The 27832-nt window shown below is 31.9% G+C and overlaps 1 protein-coding gene across 2 annotated transcripts in view; it reads right to left on the bottom strand.

Moving 5' to 3' along the window:
- LOC143047855 (uncharacterized) overlaps positions 1-27816 on the bottom strand; it is a 54519-nt gene extending 26703 nt beyond the window's left edge. For both annotated transcript variants that reach the window (XM_076221155.1, XM_076221154.1), the window contains exons 1-2: positions 27702-27816; positions 17587-17795 (exon numbers count right to left, since the gene is read on the bottom strand). The gene's annotated coding sequence lies outside the window, so the exon portion shown is untranslated. The remainder of the gene's footprint in view (positions 1-17586; positions 17796-27701) is intronic.
- Between the last annotated feature and the right edge of the window lie 16 nt (positions 27817-27832).

The following is a 27832-nucleotide window of genomic DNA, read 5'->3' as shown; positions in this document are numbered from 1 at the left end:
GATAATTTGCTTGTTTTGTGCTTTTTGGAAGAATCTGAAATTGGAAATACTGAATCAAATAAATAAAATTGTGAAACAAGAGGCTGTCACAACGACAGCAAACCGGATTTATTAACATTTATTTGTGTCCTGGCATCACAAGAACCATTACTGATGAATGGTGAAAGTGAAAATCGTCAATATCAGATTTGACCTCCATTTTGTCATCAGTATCAACATATAAAAATTTGAAAAGCTTAGATTGAATGGTTCATGAGTAAATGCAACAACCTGAATGGAAACGCCATTTTACGATCTTTCAAGAACCATAACTCCTGAACGGTAAAAGTCAAAATCGTCATTATTGAACTTGACCTTTATTTTGTCATCTGTAACAACATATTAAAATTTCAAAAGCTTTGGTTGAATGGTTCATGAGAAAATGCACGGACACGACGGGAAACACCATTTTTCAATCTTTCAAGAACCATAACTCCTGAACGGTAAAAGTCAAAATCGTCATAATTGAACTTGACCTCCATTTTGTCATCAGTAACAACATATTAAAATTTCAAAAGCTTTGGTTGAATGGTTCATGAGAAAATGCACGGACACGACGGGAAACACCATTTTTCAATCTTTCAAGAACCATAACTCCTGAACGGTAAAAGTCAAAATCGTCATAATTGAACTTGACCTCCATTTTGTCATCAGTAACAGCATATTAAAATTTCGGAAGCTTTGGTAGAACAGTTCATGCATAAATGCACGGACACGACTGGAAACTCCATTTTTCAATCTTTCAAGAACCATAACTCCTGAACGGTAAAAGTCAAATTCGTCATTATTGAACTTGACCTCCATTCTTTCATAAGTAACAACATATTAAAATTTGGGAAGCTTTGGTAGAACAGTTCATGCGTAAATGCACGGACAACTCCATTTTTCAATCTTTCAAGAACCATAACTCCTGAACGGTAAAAGTCAAAATCGCCATTATTGAACTTGACCTTCAAATAGTTGTCAGTAATAACATATTAAAATTTTAAAAGCTTTGGTTGAACGGTTCATGAGTTAATGCACGGACAACATTTGATTGCCGCCCGCCCGCCCGCCCGCCCGCCCGCCCGACTGCCCGACCGCCCGCCCGCCCGCCCGCCGTACATCCCCAAATCAATAACCGACATTTTTGTCACAAAAATCCGGTTAATAAAAGGAAAGTAGTAATACATGGTAAATAATAATAATGTGAGTATAACTAAGTTATTTAAAGTATATAATGTTCTATCAGAATTTTTGAAATCCCAAAACCATTATCCTTGGATAATAACATTAAAATCTTTTACTTTAAGTTAAATTGCAGTATTATCATTTATATTTTAGTTCAAAAGACAACAATTTTCAAAAACAACTTAGTTTAAATGCTACTTTTATTTCAAGAAAAAATAATTGTCATAACTCATATTTAAACTTAAACTTATTTGAGCCATTATGTGCATAAAATGTATTTATTTCTATATTAACTACTTCAGTGGTTAATATTTCAAGTTTTTTTGTCAAACAATAAGAAAGAAAAGCAACAGTACAGAAGTTTGTATCAAATACACAAAAGTACACAGCTAGGTTAATTCACTGAACTAAAATAAGTGTAGTATTATGTAAGGATATTACGCTTGGTTTATTTATTGACCAGGCGTACTCATTTGCATATTACGCCTATTTTTTTGTGAACCAGGCGTACTCATTTAAATATTACGCCTAATTTTACGCCTGGTTTACACCTTAATTACGCCTAATTTACGCCTGGTTGACGCCTGGACATGCATTTTGTAAACACTGCCTTGCCGCTAGGATAAAGAATGATTTTTATGCCTGGTTTCCGTGTCATATACGGGCGTCACAGTTCGTACAGGAACAATCTAAATCTGAAATATTATCCTGCTACTAATAATTCTTGATTCCTTAACTGCACACAGGAAGGCAATACCAAAACCAATTTATTCTATAAGAAAGTTTATTTGAGATTATTCAGATCGCTGTCTACAGTGTATTATCTGATACAAATTAAGGTTGAAGAAATCAGTTTTTCTGACAATGATAAATCTAATGCCATTGACAAGGCCAATACTATTTGGTAATTTGATCCAGTTTACAGAGTCCATTAGTTCTGATATTTTCCCATTTCGGGATACAAATCAAATAATAAAAGATATTGATCATAAAGCGTCAAGCAGCTAAATGTCAAATAAACAAGTAAACAAACGGAAATTGTGTTTTTCTTATATATTACACAGAGGACCTTATCATGGATAAAAAACTGAAGGATGAGAATATCTTATTCTCATAATTCAATCCTTCAAAAATCCGGTTAAAATATTCAAAAGTGCATATAAGGCCAAGAAAAAATATTTTGAAATTGAAATTACACTTAGTTAAAGATCCTTGAAAATTATCTGAGTTTAAAGTTTTCCCTGTTCAGGCAGCCCCTAAACACTTATTATTGCCCTGTTCTTTAATACTCTTTAAAATTGCAATGGAGAAATTTGAAAAAAAAGTAACCTTAAAAAATGACAGTTCATGTGCAATTACAAACTCACTATTATATAATAAGCAAATAAGATGTAGCTATATGGCAGCTGTAAAAATTGCTTTCTCTCTACAACTCAACATTATAATCAAAGCTGCAGAGGAAATATAAAATATTTCCCTTTCATATTAGAAGCCAAGAAAAATTTGAGAAAAGTTTTCTTGTGGAAGGACAGACAGACTGATCACAACACAGTCACACATGCACTAATTCATATCTAAAAGTCTCCATTTTCTATTTTAATTTGGAAATCCCATTCACCCTTCAATTTACTATACATGTACCTGTATATGTATTCAAGGATATGAGACTCTCTAAAACCAACTATTTGAAAATCTAAAAATCTTTTTTAGTGATTGATTTTCACTTATTTGATATATACTCTAAATTTTCTCAGTACAGATCTACAGTAATTATTTTTAACATTATATGTTTATTTTTAAAAAGCCTTGCAATTCTAATGTTGACCACTGTCTCTTATTGTTCAAGCAATTCCCTACAGAAATTTCAGACCAAAGATTTATGACCCATAATAATCAGACATGATTTTGAAATACTAGCTTCTATAAGGTAATCTTCGGTTCTTGGATATATTATTTCTCTAAATTGACATTTACTTATATATTAGTACAACAACCACAATCAGGATTGTCTTATACTTAAAGGAAATCTCGATCTGATAAAACCAATCGTAAATGACTGGAAATATATATATATTCTACTTAAGCCCTGGCTATATGTATAATGGCCATTGACACAACGAGAAATTACCAACTGATATAAGCTATTTGCTGTTCAATAGTCAAACCAGAGAACAAAACACATAAAATAAATGTTGAATGAAATTGAAGTTTTTTAGTTCAAATACAATAACAATTTATCTTGATTGCAGTACCATGCATAAAATAGGCCATCTAAATTTCTCATTTGAATTGTTTTACACTTGTCATTTTGGGGCCGACTATGCAGTCTCAATTTTGCTCATTGTTGATGGTAATACCATGAAATAAAGTTGCTTATTGTGTCATTTGGTCTCTTGTGGTAAATTGTCTCATTTGCAATCATACCACATCTTCTTATTTTCTTATGAACTTAAAACCAAGAAATTTTTAAACAGTAACTTTGAAAAAAATGGTAATTTATTTTATTATGTACTTGATCAGAGATTTATGGTTATAAGAATGGTGTTCCATAAAATTTTGTAAAGGCCATGCTAAAGACGAAGCACAGAAACGAAAAATGCAGCTATTTTTGCATTTGTTAAGGGGAATAACTCTATATTGGTAAAAATTTGATCTGGTATTTGTGGTAACAAGCATTGTGTATAAATGTCATAACATTTGGTTGAGGCACTCTAAAAGTTAGAGAACAGAAACCAATTTTTGGGAGGTTGGGACAATCGTACAGACAGACAAGTGTAAAACTTTAATTGGCCCTCCGCTACAGCGAGGGGCATAAAAATGAGATGAAAAGAAAAGTAACAAATATTCAAAATTGACAGTCTGAGCTCAGTCATGGGGTAATTATTGTGGTGCAACATATGGGTATAGCCCAGAATAATGAGGGGATAAACTGTTAAAGGGTTCAAACCATTTCCTTTAGTAGCTTTATAAGATGTCATCAATATAGAGCAGAAACATTCAGTAAAATAAAATGGTACAAATTAAGATTTCCTAGACTGGAAGTCCACCCTTTTGTGTTTGAACTGTTCTCACTCAGGACAATAGCATATAGATTCTTAAAGGTTCTGATTCTTTTTTCTATGGTAGATATAATTGCCTCATGCAGCAATTATAACACATTTCCTAATATTTTCATATTGATCTACATCTATCAGCACTCAACAAGGGTTAAAGTTTTACAATCAAAAGTTGACTAAGATGATGCATTAAGAAAAGACAGATACGAAAGACAGATATCCCTTTGTGATTGTACAAACCCACAATAAACTATTATAATAATATTTGATTTCAAAGAGAACCTAAATAGAAATACCAGCAAAGTAAAATTTTTGATGGATACACAATTTTCAAGATGAGAGAAAAAGTTAAAAGAGTACTATAACTTCTGTAATTATTGCTTATTAGACTTTATCAAAGCCTAAGTCTTTGCTTTTCCCTGATGACATAATCTCATTGCTTTCAAGTAAAAAGATGTGGTATGAATGTCAATGTGACAAACTATCCATCATAGAATAAAAAAAACAAGGATGTAAATACCTATAGAGGTCTGTGTTGGTCCTGACTATCAAACACCCTAAAAACTGTGAGGGTCTGCATGGGGGAAGGGGTCCCTTGACTCTGTATTCTTTAATAATCAAGTAACTTTCAATATTATATTTTGTTTGCCTTTTTTTCTCTATTCTTTTGTTTGTTTTGTTTGTTGTGTTTATTGTTTTCTATTCTTGATAGTTGATCATTTATTTGTAGTATTGGTACAAGTTGTTTTATCTTTTTTTGTAAAACCCCAATTAGATCTTAAATTAGAAATCAACAGCATTTCTAAAGACTGTTTTCAATAAGCAAACTCTATTTCTACAAATAATGAACTAATTAATTTGTTCTTTAAAGAATCCTTGAAAATAGAATTCTATACTGCTTAGAAATTCACATCACAAATATTGGATTACAACATAAAATATTTGTTATGTCTCTTGATCATACATCAAAAGCTCAATCTATAATTCATTTATTTCCCATTTCTTGATTGACAGTCCAATTATTATTAAAGAACTTCAGGGACTTAGAATGAAAAAAAACCTACCTACATGTTCATCTGATATTTGTTACAATATGAAATATTATAAAGTTATAAGGGAAATAACTCTGTGTGTACTTTTTCACAATAAGGACAATATTTCATTTGAGTTAGGGAGCAACCATTTAAACTTTTAAAGGAAGGGGTACAATTGGGGTTTTTTTCTGAGTCAGAAATTTTATTTTTGCACAAAGCATGAACATTTCTATTCAGGTCTTCAACGCTATCAATCAGATTATTTTTTTCAAAATTGAATACTGTAAGGGATGGGGATTTTCTGGATTCAGAATATTTTATTTTCGTCATCTGCTTGACCAGAATATATATGTTAAAACCCTTTATTTATTACAATTATTTTAGGTGAACACCTTAAGGGGCGGATCCAGCCATTTGAAAAGGGGGGGGGGGGGGGTTCCAACCATATATTCCCATTCAAATGCATTAATCGTCCTCCAACCCCCCCCCCCCCCCCCCTGGATCCGCCACTGACCTTTTTTTTGATATCATTAAAACAAAAATGTTTGCAGCAAAACATACAATTTATAATCAAAATTCTGTGAAGGTCTAGCTTGAGAAGTGACAATTGATTTAAAAGTTATTGGACGCCAGAAGCAAAGTTATGGAAAAAGCTCAGATTTAAGCTCCTTGAATCAGGTGAGCTAAAAGCACAATTATTAAAATTCCATACCATATAACAGGCTATTATTTGAACTTGGAATTATTTTTAATTATGGAATTTGCTTGATTTCTTGTTATTGAATTTTTTTTAAAATTCCATGTTTATTCTGTACTGAAATGTTCTGTGCTGCGCACAACACTTTCTATTACAAAGAAAATAGTATATTTTCAATAGAATGTACTGTGCCGTGCACAACACTATCTAACCAAAATACATTATATGGAAAGTGGTATTAACCACTCAAAAGATTATAATACCAAATAAACAAAATTTATCAAAAAAATTTAAACACAAGAAATTATGCAAATTCCATATTTAAAAATAATTCCAAGTTCAAATAATAGCCTGTTATATATTATTTGATTAGAAAGCAGTAAGTTCCCAATCATTAATGTCTATGCTGAAAATGTTTTCATAAGCTTTTCTATCATTGTCTATACTTATCTTTGTAATTGAGTTAACTTAGAAAATGGTTTTGCAGTTAATTGGATTTCTGTACAATGTATATATCTATGGTCGGGTTGTTGTCGCTTTGACACATTCCCCATTTCCTTTCTCATGCAATTTATAGAACACAGAAATTCTGTAAAAGACTTGTATTTAGTTCAAAGTCATTTTATGTCAATTGGTGTTTATGTTACTGTTTGAATTTGTTTAAACAGTGTGTGTCTTAACCAAACTATAAGTACAGGGAAAAAAAACGATCAACACTTCAGTCAAAATTAATTCATTTATTCACTCATAATACACAGCACTAGCAGACTATAAAACAAATTTACAAAATCAATACCCAATTCAACCCCCCCCCCCCCCCCCCCCCCCCTTTCCCTCAAAAAAGTAAAAGATAAAATAAAGTTAAATATAGGAAAAATGTGTCCATGGGACAGCTGCCATTGCTTGTAAATGGTTGTTCCAGTTAAAAAAGGTCATAATTAAAGAACAATGGACTGACGCCAGCCAAGTACAAAGTTGATCTGTGTTTGCTGGTAATTATACTATATAAGAGCATTGTGAATTAAATAAGAGTCCAGGGGAAACAACACTATTGGCAAGTTTTCCTTTTATTAAGAGACATGCATAGCTTAAGAACAGATAAAGTGACACAATCCAAATTTGAAGTTCAACTGTGATTGGCAGTTATAAGGATATACATTGCATATTTAAGTTTCATAACATTTGGTTGAGGCAAATTAAAGTTGGAGAACCAGAACCAAATTGGAAACATGCATACCTAAGTAAAGAATTAGATGAACGTACACTGACAGATGAGGATAAAACTTTAAATGCACCCTTGGCCTTAGTAGCAGAGTATAATAGAAATAAAACCAAGATTATGATCTAGTCTATATGACAGGTTGCAATTTTTTATATACAGCTGCGAAATCAATGTCTATGACAATCTAAAAAAACACCAAACAACAACAGAATTACTGTCAGAATAATCAATTTTGATTGAACAGTATAACTTACATTGAGAACCGTGTAACACATACAGCACAGTAATTGCCTATGTACATCACAGAATCAAGTTTACATAGATAGTACGGGACCATATGTTCTTACTTCTTTAATCAGAGATGCAACTCATAAAAACAGATAATGTATTTTATTTATACAGGAAATCAATTTTGATAAATTAGTTGTTTTTATCTTAAAGGAGAATTTGGACTGATCTATTAGCTTTAAGCTATGCTCAAGTTATTATATGAAGAATAATTAACTTATTTTTTTTCTCTTTGAAGCAATTCTTCCCATAATTCGTATTCAATGGCTAGAAAAACAGGCTTGTGTTAATTGTTTTAAGTACTGTTTTAAGGTTCTGGGTTATATAATATCATTGCTGTTTAATTTTCCTCATATCTCACTGGTTTCATCATATAACAAATAATGTGAAACAGTAGTAAAGATTATACCTCTACTGGGAAGAGTAAAACTTTTTGTACTTTATAAATTTCAATGAAAATTGTAATTGATTTAATATGCAATGAGCATGTTTATGAGGTAATAGTTGTAATACACTAAATATGACACAGCATTCTAATCATGAAAAAAGTGATAAATAATCAACATATCTTTTTACAAATCTCTCTGCATGGAAATCTATTTATGTACATTAGAACTATATATATAATATATATAAGTTTCAAGTTGATTGGACTTTTTAAAAACTACCTGACCAAAACTTTAATCTGAAGCGGGCAAAAAGGGACCTACAGATGGATGAATGGACAAATAGACAAACAAACAGATGCACAAACCAAAAAAAGGGGCATAAATCAGCACAGTATAATGCCTGTCAAGCCAGTCCTGCAACCAGCCTGCAACTAATAAACTTATTTACCCTTTTACTTCTTATGTTTGATTTTTCTGAACATATTTTGACGATCGATGAACGCAAATTTACAGAAATATTTATTTAACTGACAAAATATCAGAGGTTACACCTAACATAATGGCAGCAAATATTACTTAATTGTAGAGAAAAAAATAAACAGTATATCTAAGGTGCTAAAAAACTATACATACTTTTATAATTATTTAGTAATATTGTTATCATGCCAACATAGAAGATTTTAACTGGTGATGGTACTAAAATAAAGTCAGTGCATTGTCATTTTTTATGTATGTAAGAGTAATTTCAGAATAGTGTTATTTTGTTTTCATAAATTTGGTAATCTTGTCATATTTAATCTGATTTCTATGAAATTATAAAATGAAGAAGTTACACATGTATTTTGATGTCATATTTTTAATTTAACATTTTTGTGGAACTGGAAATTGACCTACTCTTGCTTTTTTTGAAATTACAGTAACTTGCTTCTGGCAAAAAATTGCATCTGATATATATAACATGACATCACACATGAGATGACCAGAAGATAAATAACCACTTGTTCAGCAAGACTTGTACTAATTCTGACTGTTTACATAGGCAGATCCAGGGGGGGGGGGGGGGGGGGGGCCCTCTTTCGTGGGAAAAATTTGGTTGATTATATAGGGAATCATTGAAGCATGACTGGAGTGGGCCCTCCTTAGGTCAGTCAGCCCCCCCCCCCCCCCCCCCCCCCCCCCCCCCTTTTAATGAAAAGTTCTTGATCCGCCAGTGGTTTAAGTAGGTGTTAACACAAGCCAGCTGAAGATATATAGATATAAATTACTGTCATTAATTTTGATAAGTATAGATAGTTGTAGTTAGTTAGAGCTCATCACATGTATTAAATGATGCACTGCATGCAAAATGATAATTCTCTGACAGCACTGTCTATTTATGGTTTCAATGATAACCAAATAACATAATTTCAATTGATATTTTATAGTGTGTCTTTATATATTACACTGTTTCAGGTAAGAGTGGAGGTTGGCATCTGTTAGAACCTTTATTAACCCCACATGCTTTGTATGCACCTGTCCTTACTCCTAAGTCACGAGCATGTTGTTCAGTGGTTGACTGAGATCTCTTATACATAGCTATATACCAAATTTTCAGGTCAGGAGTATGTTGTTCAGTGGTTGTCTGAGATCTCTTATACATAGCTATATACCAAATTTTCACTGTCACATGACCATGGTGACCATCATATCAGATAACAACATCAAACCTGCAGACCTCCAATTTTTGAATTGATAATAATTAACAGAATAATAATTAGTATTTTTGCATGGCAATATAATATTTCCAACAGAAAGTAACCAAAAGTTAGCGTGCAATAAATTCTGATATTGCACTAGTGCAATAAATCATCAAAATTAATGAAATCATCAATGAGAAACCTTAGTTAAACCAATCTTTACTTTCAAATATTATATTGCTATACAATAAAAGGTTATTGCATGAATATTGGGGAATATTGTACCTCGTAGAACATATATTGCACTCACAAGCTCGTGCAATATAAAATTCTACTCGGGACAATATTCCCCAATATTCTTATAGTAAAGGAATTATAAAGAAAAGGTTCAATAAGTTTAAAGATAAAACAGTAATACAACACATCTAGTAATTAAAAGCTTACTAACAACAGCAACAGGCCCAAAATAAAACATGTTTTCGGATTGCAAACAAAAATGTTACTTGCAGTTTCTGACACAATTGCATAAGCAATTCTTGTAATACCATTAAGCTTTGAAACATTTACCACATGCAGAAAATAGTAAATACAAAAACAATAGCAGCATTCCGTGATGTAATACTCAATGATATACATGTGGAGGATGATTATTCTAACAGTTAAATTACACCAAAGTATTCATAAATATTATACCAAAGCTTGAAGCATTTCTAATTATTCTCAAAGAATTAAAGTACTTAAAATTCAAGATTTGAAGCCAAAAGATAGAAAATATCTGTAAGACTTAATTACAATTTCAATTTTGTAAATGTTAAATGAAAAAAATTCAAATTTCAACATTTTGAAAATTGTAATAATCTGTCTTATAAGTTCCATTCTCATTTTTGTGTCTCTAATTTAGATTTATTTTGCATATATTCAAAAAGATATGATTAACCAGATGATCCACAGGGCGCAGCTTTATACAACTGCAGAGTTTGAACCCTGAACAGTTGGGGCAAGTATGGACACAACATTCAAGCTTGATACAGCTCTCAATTTGGATTGTGATTAAATAGTTGACACAACATAGGTTTCTGACACAGAATGAATGTGGTCTAAGAACTTAAACTTAAAACTTTTAAATTGGTCATTTACCTATTATGGTCCAATATCCAAAATCTAAATACATGGTTAGATTCAGCATATCAAAGAACCCCAAGATTTTAATTTTTGATGAAATCAAATAAAAAAAAAGTTCAATTTTTTACCCTTTAGACCTCAATGTGGACCAATTTGATAACCAAGCCCAAATACAAAAAATGTATAAAAAATCTAAATACATAGTTAGATTCAGCATATATCAAAGAACCCCATATATACAATTTTTGATGAAATCAAACAAAGTTTAATTTTGGACCCAATTGAATTTGAACCAACTTAATTTGAAAACTGGGCCTATAATAAAAAATCTAAATACATGTTTAGATTCAGCATATTAGAAAACTCCAAGGATTCAATTTTTGTTGATATCAAACAAAGTTTAATTTTGGACCACAATTTGGACCAACTTGAAAACTGGCCCCATAAGCAAAAATCTTAATACATGTTTAGATTCAGCATATCAAAGAACCCCAAGAATTCAATTTTTGTTGAAATCAAACAAAAAAGTTTTTGGACCCCGATTTGGACCAACTTGAAACTGGGCCCATAATCAAAAATCTAAGTACATGTTTAAATTCAGCATATCAAAGAACCCCAAGAATTCAATTTTTGTTAAAATCAAACTAAGTTTAAATTTGGACCCTTTGGACCTTAATGTAGACCAATTTGAAAACGGGACCAAAAATTAAGAATATACATACACAGTTAGATTTGGCATATTAAAGAGCCCGAATTATTCAATTTTTGTTGAAATCAAACAAAGGTTAATTTTTTACCCTTCAGGCCCCTAATTCTTAACTGTTGGGACCAAAACTTCCAAAATCAATCCCAACCTACCTTTCATGGTCATAAACGTTGTGTTTAAATTTCATAGATTTCTATTTACTTATACTAAACTTATGGTGCAAAAACCAAGAAAAATGCTTATTTGGGCCCCTTTTTGGCCCCTAATTCCTAAACTGTTGGGATCAAAACTCCCAAAATCAATCCCTGCAACCTTCCTTTTGTGTTCATAAACCTTGTGTTCAACATTTCATAGATTTCTATTTACTTATACTAAAGTTATTGTCCGAAAACCAAGAAAAATGCTTATTTGGGCCCTTTTTTGGCCCCCGAATTCCTAAACTGTTGGGACCAAAACTCCCAAAATCAATCCCAACCTTTCTTTTGTGGTCATATTAACCTTGTGTTTAAATTTCATAGATTTCTATTTACTTAAACTAAAGTTATAGTACGAAAACCGCAATGTGTCTTTGGGCGACAACGACCACGCCAACCTCACACTAATATACGACCTCAAAATATTTAGGTGTTGTATAAAATAAGAAGCCCCTCTCTTCATTTTATAAATTACCTAGTTGTCTTATTTAAGTTAGTCATTATGATTGAAAAAAATCAACTGATAAAAAATTAGCATGATTAGACAGTACCTGAACCATGCAAATGAGTATATAAATCAGGCCGTTACTTTTTTTTATTTGAATTGTCTTACATTAGCTAACTAAACGGTATGGGTTTTACTCATTGATGAAGGCTGTACAGTGTGACCTATTGTTGTTACTTTCTGTGTCACTTGGTCATTTATGGAGAGGTGTCTCATTGGCAATCATACCACATCTTCTTATCTTTATATTCAGTCAAAGACATATGGCAGACTTACCAGACCATAATTAAAGCATATGTATATATATATATATACATGCATATGTATATCTAGATACAAGATATGAGTTATCAAGCAAGCTCTTCTGACTTCTGAAAACATAAAGCTTTGACCAATATTAAACTGATGATGGAATGGCATTCGTATTATTTATGTCTTATACGTTGTAACTGCACTCTGCTACATTTGAAAAAATGCTGACGAGACAAAAATTGACTTGAGAAATTAATCCAATGATTTTACTACCAGTTAAGAAAATTACAATGAAACTGAGTTATGACTGCTTTCTTGAAAACTTAACTCGATAAAAAATCTATCTAAGTTGTATTCATAAACATGATAAAAGTAATATATAAATATTGAATTTCAGTCTACTTTAAACGATTTTCATAACTGAATGAAATCATTAATTCCTGATCTTACAGTAACTTTGACAAGACCATGTATTATAAGACAGATTAAAGTTTCTAATGATGTTAACAACTAAAGGTCACAGTACAGTCTACAACAATGTGCAAATTCTATGCAATTTGTAAGGTAAAAAACCCTGTCAAGTTTCAGGTTCATCTCCTTATCAAAACATACATATATCAGCCCCGTAGCCAGGAATTTCCAAGGGGAGGTTCTTTGGACTCATGAACTCGACTTTAACAGTCACAATTTGAACAAAACGTTGACTTTAACAGTGCTTATTTGATTTCAAGGGGGGGGGGGGGGTTTAGATAGGGGGTTCAGACCCGAACCCCCTTGGCTACGGGTATGTATATACAAAATACCATGTGGAATTGCAAGGTGATGGCGTCTTCATGCTGCCTTTTGATTGTTAATCAAAACTCTATATCAATTAAGGTTTACATTTAGGCCAGAGAATACTGACCTTATAAAAAGGTGACCTCACGAGACGGGCTTCTGCTTTAAAAAGTTCTCGAAAAAGAGGTGGTCACAGGAAAAAAGATTTAGAGATTTCTGCCTTTATAAATAATACTTTAAGACAGAACATGTGATTTCAGCTCCTCAATTGTGAAATTTCCATTTCTATGTAGCAACATTCCAGCAGAGCCTGCATATGAAGTATATCTTTTCCCTTTAGTTTATAAACTTTTCCATGGCTTGTATTTCCTATCATGATACATGTAATTAATTTTCTTGATAGAGGATTGCTCACTCACAAGGAAGCTATTAAACCAAGAGTTCCAAATGGCGAAGTTGAGATCATCCCTTTGTAAACTTTTTACGACACCATAACAAGTTGGTTGACCTTTCAGGACTATCTGTTTCACAGATGATAGCAGATATGTTCCAAACTACAATTTCATCCCAATTTTCCCTAATAGGACCTGCCAATTTTGACCAATTTCCTGGTTTGAACTAACATGAGCACCACAACAGGTGCCACGTGTGGAGCAGGATCTGATGACCCTTCTATAGCACCTGAGATCACCCCAAGTTTTTTGTAAATTTTGTGTTGCTCAGTCGTAAGTTTTTTGTTGTGTTTTGTGTACTATATATATTGTTTGTCTGTTGTTGTTGTTTTGGTTTTTTTTTTGCTAGATGGCATTGTCTGACAGTTTATTTTCGACTTGTGAGTTTGAATTTGCCTTTGGTAATAGTATTTTGCTCTCTTTTATAGCAGGTTTGACTGTAATAGCCAAATAAAACCAATATCTAAATGGACACTTGCATGACTTGTGTAGAATTAAATATAAAATATAAGTTGCAAATTCATCTGATGATGCTCTAACACTTTTCTGTTACCATTGTAAGATAGATGTACATAAATGTTAATCTTTACTATCAAGAGCCTTGATTGATAAGTAGATGACTGGGTTCCTACAAGTGTATATCCATCTTTGCCATACACTATCATTACCAATAGCTACTTAAGTCCCATTATCATATCTAACATGTAGAGAATAATGCATAACAAACAACTCATTTGTCTCCTACTAACTGCTACCAGGGACAAATTGTCCATTACTGTCCCAAATTATAAACCCTTATTATAGTGACATAATGTTCAAATATTGTCCTATGTAATCTCTGTGGTCCCAATTAAGCAATTTTTTTCCATCTGATTGCTATCTGATAATATTAATTGGCTAATTATTGTAAATAATAAGACCACAGATTCCATTACTGCCTGTAAATACCAGTATAATCTCTAATCGTTATTGATGTTAGAGGCTATTTCTATATACCATTAAATACATGAAATGATGGTTAAATAATTGCTTATGGATATAAAAATTCACCTTAAATATGCTCAATTCTATTTATGCTTACTAGTCTTGTGTGGGTTTCTATCATCCAACAAATTGTTCTGTAGGTAACTTATCAAAATTTATATCATTTCAAATATTTTGGTTTTTCCTTCAGAGAACTTTAACACTAACCACAAAAATGTGTTTTCACCTGGAAAAAGAAGCTTTGCACCAATAAGGTCATTGTGACCTGTGATGGTACCCTGGTAAAGCTGCCCCAATCCCCAGTAACCTAGAGTTATATATTTGTTAAGTCAGCGACATTGTACTTCTAAATCTTCTGTTTTAACTACTTATAAATAACACATAATCTATTTATTTTGCCATCTATTCTTTGAATGTGTTTTATAAGTGATTATAGCCAAATGTTATTAAACATACAATACATCATATACCAATCGATACACTATTAATGTTGTTTTTTGTAAATTTATCTTGAAATAAGAACTTGTTTAGTAATCCAGTAATCTTCACAAAAGACCAAATGACTTAGAAGTTATGATATACAGTAACAAATGACAACCACTGAAATACAGGATTCTGACTTGAGACATGCACATATAATGTGACAGGGTTATAAAAATGTTTGCATTGTAAAAATGATGCTTTTAATTTGTCCAATGTTTAAATGATAAGAATGTTTTTTTATAACAAATTCCAATTAAAGCAATTTAACTTTTAATGCTCTATAGATTTACAGTACAGTGTTATGAACTCTGATGATAGTATTAAAGTAAGAATGTTTTTAAATTGAAATTGTACTAAAGTTTTGAAATTAAGGGAAAAGGCATCACCTTACAGTCAATGTACTGTATTCATGGTTTTTATCAATGGAAATTATACAACCATTCTGAATTTTTATACATTATAAATCTCTTTTGCAGTTCAACAATTTTTCAAAAGTTGCAACAATAAATGCTGCAATAATTTTTGAGTTTATATTTATAGTAGTTGGTTCTAGAATCTGGTTATGTATGTGAAAGAAAATAAAAAATCTAACTTCTAATTTCTAAAAATAATTCCTATTTCTAAAAATAAATCTAATTTCTAAAAATAAATCTAATTTCTAAAGATAAATCTAATTTCTAAAGATAAATCTTATTTCTAAAGCTAAATCTATCTATGAAAGTGTTTCAAATGGTGTGAAGATATACATCTGAACAGAACATCATCCTTTGTTATTCCATTTCAAAAATCTGATTATTATTGATCAAATGTCAATTTCAGATGAGGATTTGAAATTATATATATATATATATATATATATATATATATATGCCAAAGATAGCTACTATGGTAAACTGACTGCTAAAGCTAAGGTCACCATATAGCGACTAAATTCTCTACTTCATAGGGAGGTTCTCTTCTTAACAAATTCTGTTACATTTAAGCAATATTGACATGCATACCATTGTAAGTGCACATATACATATCGGAATGTGTCCATAGTATAATGATGCCCCACTTGCACTATCATTTTCTGTGTTCAGTGGACTGTGAAATTGGGATCAAAACTCTGATTTAACATCAAAATTAGAAAGATCATATGATAGTTAACATACACGTGTACTAAGTAGCAAATCGATTGGACTTGAACTTCATTAAAAACTATCTTGACCAAAAACTTTAACCTGAAGCGGGCCAGGTTGAAGAACGGACGAACGAAGGAACAGAGGGAGGGACAAACAAATGGATGCACAGACTGAAAAACATAATGCCCCTAGGTGGGGCATGAAAAGAAGTTTTGTTCCACTCTATTTAGGAAAAAAAATTTGTCTTCAACTATGACATACATTCCTATTCAAATTGTACATATGGAAACAGCGATGACAATAAAGATGACATGATAAAAGTATTAGAAAATATTTATAAAAATAAGGAGATAAGGTACAATTACCTCTGAGGCCAATTTCCACCAGACCAAACTGTTAATTTAAATGGCTATAGCGCATTGTATCCCAAACTCTGTCTGACTGACAAAATGTCAGACAAAAAATCATTCGGTCACACAGAATGTTTAAAATTTTTTGGTTGACTGTATAGTAGAAAGATTCAAATTTCTTTTTCGATCAGACAAACCCTTAAACAGTTTGGCACAGACTGCTATAGGGCACTGTACAATTTTCACCTTTGCCTAATGTGACATTTACCGTATAACAACTGAAGGAAGAAATTAGCACTTTCTTACCCTACCTTCCATATTGAATATTCTAGATCTGCAATGGAGGTGACAGAAACTTAGAAGTCAAAGTAATTTTAAAATATATAATTATGTGATATTGATTACAATTGTGATACCATGACAATCAAAATCATTTTCTGTGAATTAAATAACAGGCCTGCAATCAATTTTTACTATGTGACTTAGCATACAAAAAATAACTTTGGCATTGGGTAATATTATATAATGTAAAAAAAAATCACTTAAACCTATCGATCAATAACACTTATTAATGTTATTTAAAATCTTTATAATGCATCTGTTTTTTACAAGAGCATGTGGTTTTTATTATCTTTTCTTAATCAGCTTGCAAAAATAAGTTTCTGTTTTATCTGAAATATATCTCTTTACTTCGTTGATTGACTTTAATTATTTTATTAGTTCACGAGTTAAATACATTTTAAAAAACTTTTATATTCATGTTTAGAAAACATCTTCAGTAAATAATTTGTCTGTGTATTTTTATCACACCCAAGGCATATTTCCAACAGTAATATTCATTAATAGTAGCATTATGTTGCCAATTATTCTCTCCTACTGTACCTTCAGTAATTAATTCCATAATGAAAAGTTGTCAATTACATTTTAATGACTAAACATGTACAGGAAATTGATCACCAATACATAAACTATCAATTACAAGATCAAGTGATTATCCAATTAGATTTGCAAAGATAATGTAACCACAGGTGTTTCAATACACAAGATAATATTGGAATTTTCCTACCTTGCTTTCATCAGTAACATCTTCTAGTTTATGTCATTGAAGAAGCTCTATCCATAAGGCAAGTTGCTGTAACAAATGGACTGTTCCATTATGGCATCAGAGGGGTGGTCAGGTCAATACATTGATTATCTAATCATTATTTTAATCACACTGTTCAAGCATTGTCAGTTGTTCTGTATATATCTGGATAATAGTTTTTAGATCAATTTCTGTAAAATATGAATTACTGGTATTAATAATTGATGCTTATACTTAACTATATATAATTTATATATAATTATCTGGTAATTCACAGAAAAACGTCATACTAAAATTACTGACTCCTATTTTTAATTACATTTAATGAAAAATGTCACATAGTCTCAACCCATTATCAAACAATTTCTTATTTATAAACTATATTTATTATAATGGATGACAAATATTTTGACATTATTGATCAATATTAACACATAATTTCTTTTTTGAAATAATACATTAGTCTTTTTTAATGACCCTGCAAATTTAATTGCTCATTCATTATGTAAGGCAGCAACCATTTGATTTTTTTTTTTGCCTTCGGCGAAGAACAATCTATTTTTTTAGCGACAAACCGAAAACAATTTTTTTCTTTCAATTTTAGCATTACATATAGTGGCAGCTGAGGGTGAAACAAACAAATTTTTTTTCTCAGGGTCCAAAACAAATTATTTTTTTCACCAAAACCTGGTAACAAACTTTTTTTTCCAAAAAAAAACCATAGCCCCCCCCCCCCCCCCCCCCCCCCCAGAAAATCAAATGGTTGCTGCCTAAGTTGAGAACAATAACAGACATTTTAAACATGCAGTCTGTTATGGTTTTAATTCAACTTGATGTGGTCATTGTGGTCCTAACCGGAAGATATTTGCATACAAGGGGTTTGGTGGACTCCATTGTAACAAGCAGTCTGTTATGGTTTTAATTCAACTTGATGTGGTCAATAGTGGTCCTAACCTGAAGATATTTGCATACAAGGGGTTTGGTAGACTCCATTGTAACAAGCAGTCTGTTATGATTTTAATTCAACTTGATGTGGTCCTTGTGGTCCTAACCTGAAGATATTTGCATACAAGGGGTTTGGTGGACTCCATTGTAACATGCAGTCTGTTATGGTTTTAATTCAACTTGATATGGTCGTTAGTGGTCCTAACCTGAAGATATTTGCATACAAGGGGTTTGGTGGACTCCATTGTAACAAGCAGTCTGTTATGGTTTTAATTCAACTTGATGTGGTCATTAGTGGTCCTAACCTGAAGATATTTGCATACAAGGGGTTTGGTGGACTCCATTGTAACATGCAGTCTGTTATGGTTTTAATTCAACTTGATGTGGTCATTGTGGTCCTAATCGGAAGATATTTGCATACAAGGGGTTTGGTGGACTCCATTGTAACATGCAGTCTGTTATGGTTTTAATTCAACTTGATGTGGTCATTAGTGGTCCTAACCTGAAGATATTTGCATACAAGGGGTTTGGTGGACTCCATTGTAACAAGCAGTCTGTTATGGTTTTAATTCAACTTGATGTGGTCATTGTGGTCCTAATCTGAAGATATTTGCATACAAGGGGTTTGGTGGACTCCATTGTAACATGCAGTCTGTTATGGTTTTAATTCAACTTGATGTGGTCATTAGTGGTCCTAATCTGAAGATATTTGCATACAAGGGGTTTGGTGGACTCCATTGTAACATGCATCTCATTACCTTACAAAATGTTTAAAACAGAGATTTTCAAGTCAGATTAGTACTGCACATGACTTAAAATCTTGCTTAAAAAGTAAAATCACAAAAATACTGAACTCAGAGGAAAATCAGTTCGGAAAGTCCATTATCACATGCCAAAATCAAATAACAAAACGCATCAAAAACGAATGGACAAGAACTGTCATATATTCCTGACTTGGTACAGGCATTTTCAAATGTAGAAAATGGTGGATTGAACCTGGTTTTATAGCTAGCTAAACCTCTCTCTTGTATGACAGTCACATCAAATTCCAGTATATTGTCACCGATGCGTGAACAAAACAAACACACACAATATGTGTCTGTTAGTTGTGACCTGAGACAAATTTTAAATGCAACCTTTTGACCATTGGTGTAAAAAGGAGGAAGGTGTTTCACAAGCCACATTATAATTTATATTGTGATTAAACAAATGAGAAACATACAAATCCAAATATCTTCCATAATTTAATTAACTCTTATATGTAGAACCTTACTACCATTTTAAATCAAATTAATATTATATCATCTCCAAGTAGTTTGCAATGAATGCATATGTTTACAGGTCAAATTCAATTTCAATCTTTAACTTCCAGCATCTGATGCATAATGATTTTCAGGTATGTTTGTTTTAATTTTTGTTAAGTTGTGATGTATGTATCACTCTGTGATGAATGCACACAGTTTTGACTGCTGGATCCGAATTATTGTTACATCAACCTATTATTTATAAAAAAGAAGATGCAGTATGATTACCAATGAGACAACCGCTGCAAGAGACCAACATGATACAGATATTAACAACTGTAGGTCACTGTATGGCCTTCAACAATGAGCAAAGCCCATACCGCATAGTCCGCTATAATAGGCCTGGAAATGAAAAACAATTAAAAAGAGAAAACTAACAGCCTTATTATGTCTGTTTGTGTACATGTAGCTCACCCAATTTTATCAATATTATTGAAGACTGTCATGCAAGAAAATTAGGTTTGCTTAGCTATTAAACCAGGTTTAACCCACCATTTTCATTTGAAACACATGTGCCAAGGTCCAAGTCAGGAATATGAAGGTTGCTTTTCACTCTTTCCCTTGGTTGTTGGTTAATAACATTCAGTTTTATCAGTTTTTTGAGGACATCCCCTTTAATATTTTACCTTCGAGCTGTAAAATGATTTTCATCTTTCCTCCATGGTGACGCCTTTTGACGCCACCCCCTTTACTCAATAATGACGCCTTTTGACGCCTGTGTAGCACCTCAGTTGAAACGCTTTGACTACAAAGTGTCTGCAGTAGACTTAATAAAATTTGTATCCAATATGAAAAGGAATATCATAGGAATATATCCGACTTTAATTTATTTGATGAATTATTTGTTTTTCGCAATGCATTAATACTTTAAAGCATATTTTTAGCATTTTATTGAAAAATCCTTATGCGAATCAAGTATGCAAAAAAAAAATATTCAATGGAGGAAAGGGTTAACAATTTTGGAATGTATTAAAATGAAATTGTTAAATTTATAATTTGGGGATTTTGTCATTTGTAATAGAATTCTGAGGAAACTATGGTAACTACTACTTTTATTCTTAGATTTTCTTTTATAAGGAATCACACAGTATTAGTTCAAGATTACTCTGACTTAAGAGTAATCTTGAACTACACAGTATAGATATGAAATTGTTTTTTGTTTTGTGTCTGGGGGGAAATACATTAAAAATTCAATGAATTTTCTCTTTTTTATCTCAAAATAGTGGCATTTAACAAACAAATAATTGCTCTGAAATCTTTAAATAAACATGATAAAGGGGGATAATCCTAAATAAATATTTTAAATAATTTTGTTTTAAAAATTTGAATGACTTCCCTTGCATCATGCAATACATGGCAGAAACCAGTAACTTTACAATAAATCTTTATAATTTTATGGATTTTAGATTCTATTTCCTTGAAAAATAATTCAATCTTATATATATATAATTTATTATATAAATAAAATGTATGGTTTTGAGTAACTAAGATGTGTGCCTGCTTATGTGAATATAGAAATTCTTTCAATTTGGGTGTCTGTCCAGCATGGAGATTTCAAAATTTGTACACATGCAAATTAATGTAAATAAGGCATAAAATGTGATCCTCTAACACAAATCTAGTCCTCACCTTCCAAATCATACTAATTGCAGACAAGAATTTTAGGCAAAATTCAAGAGATAAATGATATATATTCAATGAATTAAAGCCTAATGTCTATACCTATTCTCACCATCAAAATCTCAACATATTTTGTTTACATAAATCTACTGAATTTTCCCCCACTTTGATATGTTGCTGTTAAGTGAGGAGACCACAATTAAGACTTCTGATTGGACCCATTTGTGAAGAAAATCTCCAACCCGTGTATGCAACTACTTTAAAATACTTACATTTTGTAAGTACATGTAGTATTAAAGCCTAGAATTAACATTCATTTATTTTTTTTCGGTTCTCATGATGCAATTATATACCTCATTGCTTAACTATAGCAAAAGTTTTGTATGTAGTGATTTCTTATTACTAACAATGTATTGTGACTTGTTTGAAGAGTTGTCTCATTGGCACTCATACCACATCTTCTAATGTCTATTAAGGGTGATATAATATTTACTCATTTGTTTCCTGACATTGATCAATACAATGCAGCAAATGAAACAAAATAATAAAAAGGTTAAATTATAGACCTTTTCCCATGGCCAGCAGGTACATTATTTGGATGAAAGAGGGGGGATAGGACCTTTATGGATGTTGGGATTTAAATTTATTTAATTCAGGACCTTGGGATTTCATGTTTTTAAGCCCAGGATTTCGGGATCAGGACCCCCTACCCCTTCTTCCCACAAAAGCATGAAGGGTTTACAGATGCAGATTCAGGAAAACAGCAACCAGAAAGTAGAGAAAAATTATTTGAATCAAGGCTTTGTAACTTTTTTAAATCACTGTGGCTCAAGGCACTTGTTTTTTGTATTTTGATTCACTTTATTGAATTATAGAATCAAATTAGTAATCAAAGAGCAGAATGCTCTGAGGGATACGATTACCATTGTTTTCATTGACACATGTATAGCAGTTTTGCCAACTTTTCATAAAGCAAATGCGTGAGATTTGGCCAAAATTGAAAAGATCAAAGAGAAAAAAGCAGAAGTTCAAAGGATAATGCTGTAAAAAAGCATGAACATGCGTGAGTCTCACACATTTTTGGCAGCTCTGGTATAGCTGGATAGTATAAGAACTAATTCAACTGCACATGTAAAATGTAATTTTCGTAATCTGAATAGTTACTCAACTTTAAAAATAGCCAATCCCGGATGCAAGTGTATGAGCAATGTACTTATTGTGCTTTATTTTTGTACTCAATTCCAAGAAAACTTTCCACAGCAGTCACTGAGAGTGAGAGAAGGTATTTCACTTTGTATCTTAAGCTTATCACCATTAATTCTAGGATGAACCCATTTCTAACTCTTGAAATATTTAATTTCCTTTGGGTCAGTGGGCATGACTCTTTTCCGTACACACTCCTCTGTTTAAATAGCAATCGTTTATAATATAATACAACGTTTATCGACATCTAACGAGTTAATTTTTCTTGACGAGTCGTATTTTGATTTTGACGGAAGTTACTTACCTGCTTACGGAAGGGAGACAACTCGAAACAACAATATGGAAGACTCCATTTCGGCTGAAGGGGTGTTGTAGTTACACCTTATACGATGTGGACTATATTTATTTTGATTTAAATGATGCATATGATTTAAAATTATGCAACAACAATAACCCTCAATAGCAGACATACATAGAAATGATTCCATGAATTTCAAATTAATCAATGGAGTGGGGAATCCAGAGCAACCATTCAATCTGATACCCCTTGAAGTCAAGAAAACTATACACAGGCGCATAATTACATAAACAAACCCTAGACTTGTGATTTGGAACAAGAACATTTAATAAATGATAATCAAACGACCTAGATGGTTCTCCATTTCTTTATGAGAGCACAATATCAAATATCTGTTTCATAACGTTGACATACATGACATATAAGGAAAACTCTTCTTCAGTTCTTATATGACAGAAATAGATTTATCGGAATTCAAAGAACTGTCACATTTTATCAAAACTGTGGAATTCCCTCTGACGTGTTTCTAAATTTATAAAACACTAAATATAAATACTGCTTAATTCTGATTTTCTGTGTTGTTAAAATACACATATAAGTCAAGGAAAATATCAAACATGAAGATTATGAGAAGAACATTACAGGAAGGTTGTTTAAGTTCAATCCTTTTATTTGTTTTTACCTTTTAAAGCAAGACAATCATAAGAATCTGAGATGTTCCTTAATGTTTAGAATAAAACGGTTGATGTGAGGGCATGGCCCTGAGTCAATGGTATAAGTCTACAGATTGCTTGAAAGCAATCGTATCCCAAAAACATGTACCTGAATAATACCAGTAGAATGTTTTACAGGTTCATGTCTTAGGAAATTAAATCCTCTTTAGCCCATCTGAATTCGTTCTTGTTCTAAAAACTAAACTTATAACAATCCTCCATTTTATAGGTCACTTTTGGTTGACAAATAATTTTGAATAGTTACCCCGGCGAGAAGAAATTCATGACTTCATGAACTATCATGAATGGTTCGTGAATGTTCATGAATGGTACATGAAAATTCATAAATAATTCATAAATGAAGGTTCATGAATTTAATTCATGAACTGTTCATTAAAAGTATTTTATGAATGTTCATGAAGTTTTGATGAATCACTAGCTGCTCATAAAAATTCATGAAATGTTCATTAAAAGTATTTATGAATGTTCATGAAGTTTTGATGAATCACTAGATGTTCATAAAAATTCATGAAATGTTCATTAAAAGTATTTTATGAATGTTCATGAAGTTTTGATGAATCAGTAGCTGCTCATAAAAATTCATGAAATGTTCATTAAAAGTATTTTATGAATGTTCATGAAGTTTTGATGAATCACGAGCTGATCATTGAAATTCTTGAAATGTTCATCTGTCATATGCATGTGTTATGAATAATAGATGATTTAGTAACTGGTAACACTGCGTGTGGGACTGTCACTGCTGTTACTGGTTTGCTGCAAGAAGGTTTTTTTTACTCTTCCTTTCCCTAAACTGCTAAAGATGTAAATTCTGATTTTCTCCAAGTTCACATATGTGCCTTTCTATTAATTGTCGTCCGGCATATAAATAACTTAGAAAAATATCAGATCAATGATAGATAGGCCCAACGACAGACGTTTCTCAACGTATGTACAATGTAAACAAACCTTGACCTCGTGGTTTTAATCGTACTGAACAGTTCGGCCCTAAAAATACCTTCCAAGTGAGTCCACTTGTTTATTCACATGCACCATGTGCCGTTTAAACTAAAGATTTTTTTTTTATTATACTTAATAAAACTGCATATTAATAAATATTTGTTTGCGACACCCTTGATTTATTTTCATACTTCCGTTACGGCACAGATCAACTTCTGGCCGATATTATCTGGGGCGAGATTGTCACAGTCTCAACGTCAGCGTAAGTGCACTCTTGGGTAATACGTCACCAAAATGGAGATTACGCTGATGGAAACACGGAAAAGACATTTCCAGTCAGAAAGATTTCAGATAAGTGCATTACAAATTTAATTTAACATGACAGACATGTGTATATTATTATAAAATATAATTTGTTGAGGAAATATAATTTTTTTATGGTTTCTTTGAGCAAAGCAACATCAGAAAGTCTGAAAGCATATTTGAAAATTTATTTTTAATTAACTCTATAAACAAAATGAATAATTGTTTCCACATATGATTATTGGTAGTTACCTAAAATTTATAGTTTTTGAATTGTTTGAATTGTTCTTTTGTGAAAATAATAAGTAGCCAGTTTTTTTAATCTTCAGGGGATAAAAAGGGGGAGGGTTTTGAAATGAATTTGATTCATTAACAGCTTCAGATGTAGTGTATAAACAGGCAACAACATTTCAATTGAATTTTATTGCTTTAAAACATCTAGAACAATTGATTCTTTGTGGATTTTTTTTATACTTTTAGGGGATTGAATGATTAAATATCAAACTGGAGCTGCCAGTTTTGATAGTAAAACAGATTCCGTGGAGATTTTAGTTACATTTATTCAGCGATTCTACTTGGAAGAACAGAGACAACAAAATATTACAGAAAGAAGCAGAAACTTTACATGTATCCTTTTATATTATTATATCTGACGCATAGTTACTTTAGTTTTAATATTGGGTGGGTACAGGTGCAGATCCAGCCATTTTAAAAAAGGTGTGGGGTTCAAACTATGTACTATAAACCCTTTCATATGCATTGATCTTGCTAAAAAAGGGTGGGTTCCAATCCCCCCCAGAATCCTCTCCTTGACAGTAATTTACCCCTGTGAGATGATAATGAATAATTCATGAATATGCATGAACATTTCATGAACTGTTCATGAACAGATTTCATGAACAGTTCATCATATCTTCATGAACATTTGATGAGCAATTCATGAACTGAAAATCGACAGTAATGTTCATGAACTTTAATGTTCATGAACAATTCATGAACAAGAAAGGTTCATGAACATTTAAATGTTCATGAACAACAATGATCATGAACCCTTTCTTGTTCATGAATTGTTCATGAACATTAAAGTTCATGAACATTACTGTCGATTTTCAGTTCATGAATTGTTCATCAAATGTTCATGAAGATATGATGAACTGTTCATGAAATCTGTTCATGAACAGTTCATGAAATGTTCATGCATATTCATGAATTATTCATTATCATCTCACAGGGGTAGTATTTAAAGAAGTCCAAATTCATCACTAGAACTGGTATTGAATTTCTTCCTCAATGCCAATCGACTCATTAACAATTTGTAATAAAAGTAATTGTCTAATATGCATCAAAGATTTGTACAGTAAATTTACTATACAAATCCCTAAACAAACCCTTGAAATTATGTATCACTAAAACTGGTAAATAATTACATCTTTCCAGTGAAGATCAAAATGTATTTAAAAGTAATCAACAGTCGTTTAATTCTGTTGGGAAAAATATTGTCAACAAATAAAATGTACAAGGATTTTTTTGTAGAATTTTAAATGGGTCTCAATCGGTGGAAGGAGGGGTGGGAGAGGGTAGGACCTTAATCAGGACTCTGGGATTGAGGGATTTTAAGATCTGGATTTTGGAATTCATCCTTTCAGGATCTGGGAATTCTTTTTTCAAATTTTGGGATGTCAGATTTAAATTTCTTTATATTAGGGACCTCAGGATTTAATGTTTTTAAGCCCGGGATTTCAGGATGAGGACCCCTCCTGTTTTAAATTAAAAGATCAGCTGTTGTGTCCAATCCATTTATCTTTTTTGAACAATAAAATATGTTTAAACAAGCTATTGCGCACTGCAGATTGTCATCTACAAGACTGCAATTAACCTAGTATTAAAGAAGAAAATGTTATTTTCTAGTCTGACAAGATAATGTTCAAAGGAGTAGGTTCAGTAAGCCCTTTTTGGCCCATAAATATAGCAGTTTTACAAAAATGTGAAAATGTAATCTTTTAGCTATTTACGTGAAAGTAGAATGCTTCTGCTACATAAATATGGGCTGTTTTTGACAATACACTGCACATTTATCGGGTACCATTATCAATAAGTCATGCTAAATCACTGATAGCTTCACAATTTTAGCATTTTAGTTAAATTTTAGACGGTTTCCGTCTTAAATGAAAGTGGCCGCATTCGTGTGCATTCATAATATTGAAATGTAAGTTGTATTGGATGATAATACATAACACATATAAAGGTTATGGATGAACACGGATGCGGCCACTTTCATTTTTGACAAAAACCATCTGAAAAGTGACGTTTTTTTGCATATTTGATAGATTTTTCATATTTAAGCTTGAATTGGAGCGTTTTTAATGATCAAATCAGTTAAAATCTTTCACTTAAACTAATTGAATCAATTGAAATAGACACTTAAGTGTTTAAAAGGTGTCCAAAATCTTTCATTAGATGAACCTGAAATTTGAGGCCAAAATCGGCCCTTACTGGACCTACTCCTTTACATAGACTTGTATTTTACTAAACACTAAGGTTTGTATTTAAAAACAGGCTATCTTCTTTCCATTGCCAATAGTTTATTACAATTGACAGAACGTCTAGTGCCTGTGATTGAAATTTTAAGTTTTAGTGAACTTGGTTAAACTGTAAACATGAGCTGTCAACTGTCAGTGAAAGGTAGAACTCTAGACTGGTATCCCCCTTTTTCTTTTAAATTTTGCTCTTTATCTTTGAATTTTCAAACCATACGTGAGTAATGTATTCTCTATATGGATGAATCAGGAAGTAATAAAAGTCCTTTCATTTTCACAACCTGCAGGCTGCTGATGCTGTTTTTTTTTCCAGTTGCCTCCCCTTTCCCGCTATTCTGTTCATTGTCG

The sequence above is a fragment of the Mytilus galloprovincialis genome, chromosome 10, assembly GCF_965363235.1.
Source record: "Mytilus galloprovincialis chromosome 10, xbMytGall1.hap1.1, whole genome shotgun sequence".
NCBI lineage: Eukaryota > Metazoa > Mollusca > Bivalvia > Mytilida > Mytilidae > Mytilus > Mytilus galloprovincialis.
The sequence above is the reverse complement of the archived record's forward strand: the minus strand, read 5'-3'. Positions and strand labels throughout refer to the sequence as shown.